The following is a 6,511-nucleotide window of genomic DNA, read 5'->3' on the forward strand; positions in this document are numbered from 1 at the left end:
AATAATTATGTTTATATACGGAATTTCATAATATTTATGCAACAGCAGATTTAATAATGAAATAAAGTAAAAGAATTTTTGCGCTCATACATACGGTTGCACTGATTTCACTTCTCCAATCAAAAAACCGTTTTGTTATCAGGCCAAGTGAACTATCTGTTTTCATATAGTCTGTGATTGTACTAAAAAAGAGAAACTTAAGAATTTTAGTTATTAATCGATATTTTTACTTTTGTAAAAATATTTATTTAAAATTTGACATGTTATTTTTTCACAAAAAAATGTTCAATTTTTATTTTTACATAGATAAATTAATTTTTATGATAACAAATCCTATTGATAATACTATCTAAGAATATCACAATCGGTCTTTGGACCTTATCTACAACCGTTGAAACAATGATGAACATTAGGAAAAAATCAATTTTACCTATCAATGTTGCAGTACCTGATATGTCAACTATTGTCTATCAGCAAAAAAAACTAATTAATGTTTTATTCTTAAGTCACAACTAGTTTTAACTTTTAAGTCATAAGTTTTAGTGTTATTTTTTTGTATCTGTTACCACTTTTTCTCAGCTCTCACCGAACCGATTTCTTTCAACGATACGTCAAAAGATCACAAATTGTATCTATTCGAAGACATTACCCTCAAAAATTGAAAAAAATTCCCTCGTTCCCCGTAAATGGGGGAAACCTCCAAAAAACTTACGAATATAAAAATGGCTAATTTTCGAAATTTTTTCAATTTTTTTTACTAAAAACTGCCGTAACTTTTTCAAAAATGAACATATCAATATAATTCTTTTTTTTATAGATGCTTGATGTCTTTACCTATTATTTGGTATGATAAATCTGACACTTAACCTGCTCACAGGGGGGGATTTAAAATGACAACTTTTTCACAAAAAGTTTACTTTTTCAACATAACTTTTGAAAATGTTCCGGAAGGTCTGACACTTTTATATATATCTTAAATTGAAGCTAATGCAATGTTCTTTATTATGCAAAAAAAAAAAATGATATCAAATGAAAGTAAAATATCTAAGGTTTTAGTATAAAAAAAAATTATGTTGATGTGTTTATTTTTGAAAAATTTATGGAAGTTTTAAGAAAAAAAGTGAAAAAATGACAAAATTTACCGATTTTTAAATTTGTAATTTTTTTGGATAATTCCCTCATTTTCGGGGAACAAAGGAATTTTTTTCTATTTTTAAAGGTAATGTCTCCAAATAGATATGATTTGTGAACTTTTGACGTATTTTTGAAAGAAATACGTCCAGTGAGAGCTGTGAAAAAGTGGCAACAGACAAAAAATAAACACATCATGGGTAAAATTATTATCTTCTCAGCTTCGCATCGATGCTAAAAAATCCAGCACAGTAAGGTCGCGGCATAGTGGGGACGTTGCATAGTTGGGTCCAGTATAGATTTAATTTGATTAAAATCACTATCATAAGAAACGCTTTGATGCAAATCTGTAGATAGTGTTTAATTCTAAGAAATTGATGAATATTAAACAAAAGCAACATAATCTTAATATTAAAATAGCATAAATTTTTTTTTTTATTTTATAGTACATAAAATAATCTTTAATTTGATATATGTTTAAAGGACGCAGTATTTCCGGAACATTTTTAAAAATTAAGTTGAAAAAGTTATTTTTTGTAAAAAAGTTACTATTTTAAATCCCCCCTGTGAGCAGAATAAGTGTTAGATTTTCAAAAAAAATGATATCAAATGAAAGTAAAATATCTAAGGTTTCAATATAAAAAAATATTATTTTGATTTGTTAATATTTGATAAAGTTATAGTAGTTTTAAGTACAAAAAACATCGTTATAGAAGGTGATTTTTATCGCAAATATTACATTTTTTATTAAATTTGGACAAATTTTATAAAAGTATTCAACTGCAAAAGTAAATAATTTTACTTTGTAATTTACTAATTACTATAAGTAAATAGTAATTATAAAATTTCCTAATTGCTTATTAATCTTAAAAATTTCATTTTTTTCTATTTAATAATGTCAATTTCAGATTTGCAAGTTGAACTATAAGTTATGGTAACAAATTAATTTTTTCTTATTAAAACTTTCACTTTAAAAGACAAAAAAAAGTAGGTTCAAAATTACTTTTAACATATTAAAATAATTATAAATAATAATTTGAATAATTATATAATTTATAGTTAAACGAATTACTAATCTGGGTATAATTAAGGATATAGTAGTATATGATGAAAAAACGTCAAAAGATCCCAAATCGTATATATTCGAAGATATTATCCTCATGAAAAAAATTGAAAAAAATTCCCTCGTTCTCCGTAAAAGGGGGAAATCCTCCAAAAATTACAAATTTAAAAATCACTAATACTTATCATTTTATACATTTTTGTGAACATTTGATCCTTTATCAGCCCCTAGGAAGGGTTTCAAAATGGTAACTTTTTTACAAAAAATGAACTTTTTCAACTTAATTTTTGAAGTATTCCGGAAACACTGACACTTATATATATATTTTAAATTAAAGCTTATGTTATTTACTTTAATTTGAAAAAAAAATTTGACCTCTGGATTTGTCTTCATGGTAAAAATGACTACCGTATTCAAAAATATGATATTTTTGTGTTAAAATTCTGGTTTCAAAACCTAGTAGCTCTGTCAACAAGTTATATCTTTCTTGGCACGGCTACTAGATAACTGTTCAATGTTCCCCTGGGCAGTGGGTAAATAGTAGGCCCTCTGTTTTGGCTGAAACCTTACAAGTAATTTAACAATGAGTTAAACAACAAAATGTTCAACATTAGTTCTTTATTTGTTAGTTTATATTTTACATGATTATTTACTAAACCCCTTGAATGAATATTAGTATATTATAACATATATGAATAAAACAAAAAGTCCTCTTTCTGTACTAAACACAATATTTCACAGCTGATATTTCCATAACGTTTTGATGGACTAGTCCCGTTTTCACACAAAATATGTATTTAAGATAGATAAATACAAATTCAGTAATAACTAAATTTCGTCAAAAAGTGAACATGTCCTGTTTCTGCAATTAGTGATTCAATTTTATTGTAGTCTCGTGATCGAGTACTTTCGCTGAAAAAAAAACTCAGCACAGAAAGCCGTGGCATAGTTGAATCAAATATAATGATATCTAACAGTGATTAAAATCACTATAAAAAAAACGCTTCGATGCAAATCTTTAGATAGTGTTTAATTTAAAAAATTGGTGGACTATTCCAAAAGCTACATGAACTGCTATTTTCTTATTTATATCCTGAATGAAAAAGGGATTATTAAAAAATATTATTTATCATAAAAAAATTGTGTTGATCCATACACTTTTCATTAAGTTATAGCATTTTTAAGTTAAAAATATAAAAAAGAATTATTTTACAAAAATCGTAACTTTTTATTAACTTTGATATCTATTTTCACCACGAAGACAAGTCCTAAGAGGTCAAATTTTAAATATAAAATCGAGAATATTCACACAAAAATAGCATTCAGTATGTTCATCGTGAAGACAAAATAACGTCCGAAATTTTTTTTTTTCATAATAAAGTACATTACATTAGCTTTAATTTAAGATATATATTAAATTGTCAGACCTTCCGGAACATTTTCAAAAGTCAAGATGAAAAAGTTGTTATTTTAAATCCCCCCCTGTGGGCAGGTAAAGGGTCAGATATAAAAAAATATATATACCAAATAAAAGGTAATGATATCATGCATCTTTATAAAAAAAATTATATGAATTTGGTTATTTTTAAAAAAGTTATAGCAATTTTAAATAAAAAAAATTGAAAAAATTTCGAATATTAGCGATTTTTAAATTTGTAAGCAAATAATAAGCACATAAATGTGCATATTATTAATATATTAATGATAAGTATCAATACAAATTTATGCAGTTTTTTAACATTCTTATCAAAGCAGTACACAAAAATTTTTTTTTATAATATAAACAATTTTTGTTTGGAAATTAGGAATAATTATTTAACAACGTTTTAAACATATGCACTATTAAGTGAAATAGCTGATAATATACTAGTGCATTTTAGAGATGGGAATTATGGTTCACCTAAGTGATCCGATTCATTCGAATCAGGTTAACTAGAAGATCCGGTTCAAAGACCCGTTCGCAATCTAAAAGTTTTTTTGAGTCAATTGAATCAAACATTCAGTATGAGGGTAAAGACCCGTGGGCCGTTTATTAAATGAACGACAACAGGTTCTTTTTACAAAAAATAAAACAAACCGAAAAGATAAACACAATAATAATAATTTTCGTATAATATGGCGGCACTTTCGCTGGTGTGGACAACGCGGTGTCCAATATGATCCTTGGGCGACAAAAGGTTAGCAGCGTTGTAGGCGATGGTGCGCGGGTGCGGATCGGTTTGTTGACGTCGCCACTTGGATAACGGGAAGAAGACTACGTTATCATTAGCGGCGGGACGTCGTCGGCCGTGCGGCACTTGCTGGACTTTGCACCGCGGCGTGTAACGCGCGGTGTTGGTCAGTCAAGTACTCATAAAATAGGGCGAGGGCTGATAAAGGTGGCACGAGTCGTGGGGCATCGTGTATAACGAAGCTACACGGGTTGTGTCATTCTTTATTCGTTATTTTATATTTTATATGATTATTTACTAAATCCCTTGAATGAATATTACTATATTATAACATATATGAAAACAACATAAAAAATAGTAATAGGATTACTTTTTTATTTTAGATAATGAATGATGGTATTTTTTGTAACGACTATTATTTTAGAATAAGTAGATGTTAAATATTTTAAACTACATTATTATCATTAGTTTTGAGAATAATTTCAAATTTTGTTATGTATAAAAAATCGAAAAAATGTAATTGATAATTATTTAAAAGTATAACTGCACACAATAAAGGTATCAGTCATTATAAAACTTTTGTTTAAATAAGTAGACGTTTTTTTTTTAATATACAAATAATGGGGCTATTCTTTGATTACTTAAATGTGAACATTTAAACATCTTTAGACTACATTATTCTAGTGTGCATCATATAATTCTAATAAAACATTTTTAAAAATGATGATTGGAAATTCATGGTGCTTTTATTCGGTGTTGAACCTTTTATATCATACTCAGAAAGCTTCATGTTTTACAATGAAACATATTCTTAGCAATTTTGTTTACTCTCTGGATAGTCGTCAACTTAATGAAGTCAGTGTTCGATTTAATGGAGGAAATTTTATATCTTTTGATATCTTAAAAGAGCAAGCAAATTATATGGTAAAATTCTATGATAATAAAGAGACGAGATCTGAAGTACAAAATTTCCTTGAACAATTTCAAGATCATTTGCCAGATGTTATTTACTGTAAATATGCGGAAAGAATAACCGTTATTACTCATTATATTTTTTACGTAATGGAAGAATGTAAATTATTTATAAATCATGATAGAATACGATCTCTTAACGAATTTATTAAACAATTAGTAGAATTGGTAAAGTCTATACAAAATGGAATTCATTACGTTAGTTAACTTGGTTCTAGAGAATATAGCTTTCCATATACTCCATATAAATTTCTAAACAATCCACTTAAGTCAGGTCCCATAGAACAGGTTGGCATACAGTTTTACATTGATAATGTATTACATAAATTCAACACAGATGCAAATACTTATATGGCAGAATTTTGTCAATATCATAACGAAAATACTATCCCAAGTTCAAGTTATATCAATGGATTGTTTGCAGAGCATTTGAAAGATTTTGCACATGCCACTAAGTACGACTTTTTAGTGGGAAAAACTCAAGCGTACTTTATTGAAACTAACACTTTCTTGACTTCTTTGAATACATTATATCGAAACGTTTTTGGTAATAATTATCAATAAATGTAAAAGTTATTTTTCTGTTATATAAAATAATAATTATATCAATGAGTTAACAAATAAAATGTTCAAAAATAGTTTTTTATTTATTTTATATTTTATTGTATGTTTGATTATGAATTATTGATCAATTTTGAATGATTGTTTTTTTTTAATGGCATTAATTTTAGAAAAAGTAGTTGAAACTGCATTCCTGTCATTAGAGTTTTGAGAATAAATTAATTTTGTATGGGTAATTACTTCATTTTTAAACTCACTAAAAGCCCATTGAGACTATATTATTAAAAGTAATGGTCAACCCCCAACGTGAAAAAACAAATAGAAATGTCGAAAAACATACAATAGCCATTTTCATCTTTTAAAATAAAATTTGTTTAAATAACATTTATTTTCCTTAAAGTTTTTACTAGAGCAGTACACAAAAAATTTGTTCTTTTAATATAATCAATTTTTGTNGTTTTTACTAGAGCAGTACACAAAAAATTTGTTCTTTTAATATAATCAATTTTTGTTTGGAAATTAGGAATAATTACTAGTATATCTAGTATCTAGTATCTAGTATATCTAGTATCGAGTATCTAGTATCTAGTATCTAGTATATCTAGTATCTAGC

At 26.7% G+C, this 6,511-nt stretch overlaps 1 pseudogene; it reads left to right on the forward strand.

The window, feature by feature from the left end:
• Window positions 1–5,085: 5,085 nt before the first annotated feature.
• The window catches only part of LOC126908246 (uncharacterized), a 12,954-nt pseudogene continuing 11,528 nt past the window's right edge, over window positions 5,086–6,511 (forward strand).

Source organism: Daktulosphaira vitifoliae, unplaced genomic scaffold (genome assembly GCF_025091365.1).
Source record: "Daktulosphaira vitifoliae isolate Bord-2020 unplaced genomic scaffold, ASM2509136v1 Scaffold_5, whole genome shotgun sequence".
NCBI lineage: Eukaryota > Metazoa > Arthropoda > Insecta > Hemiptera > Phylloxeridae > Daktulosphaira > Daktulosphaira vitifoliae.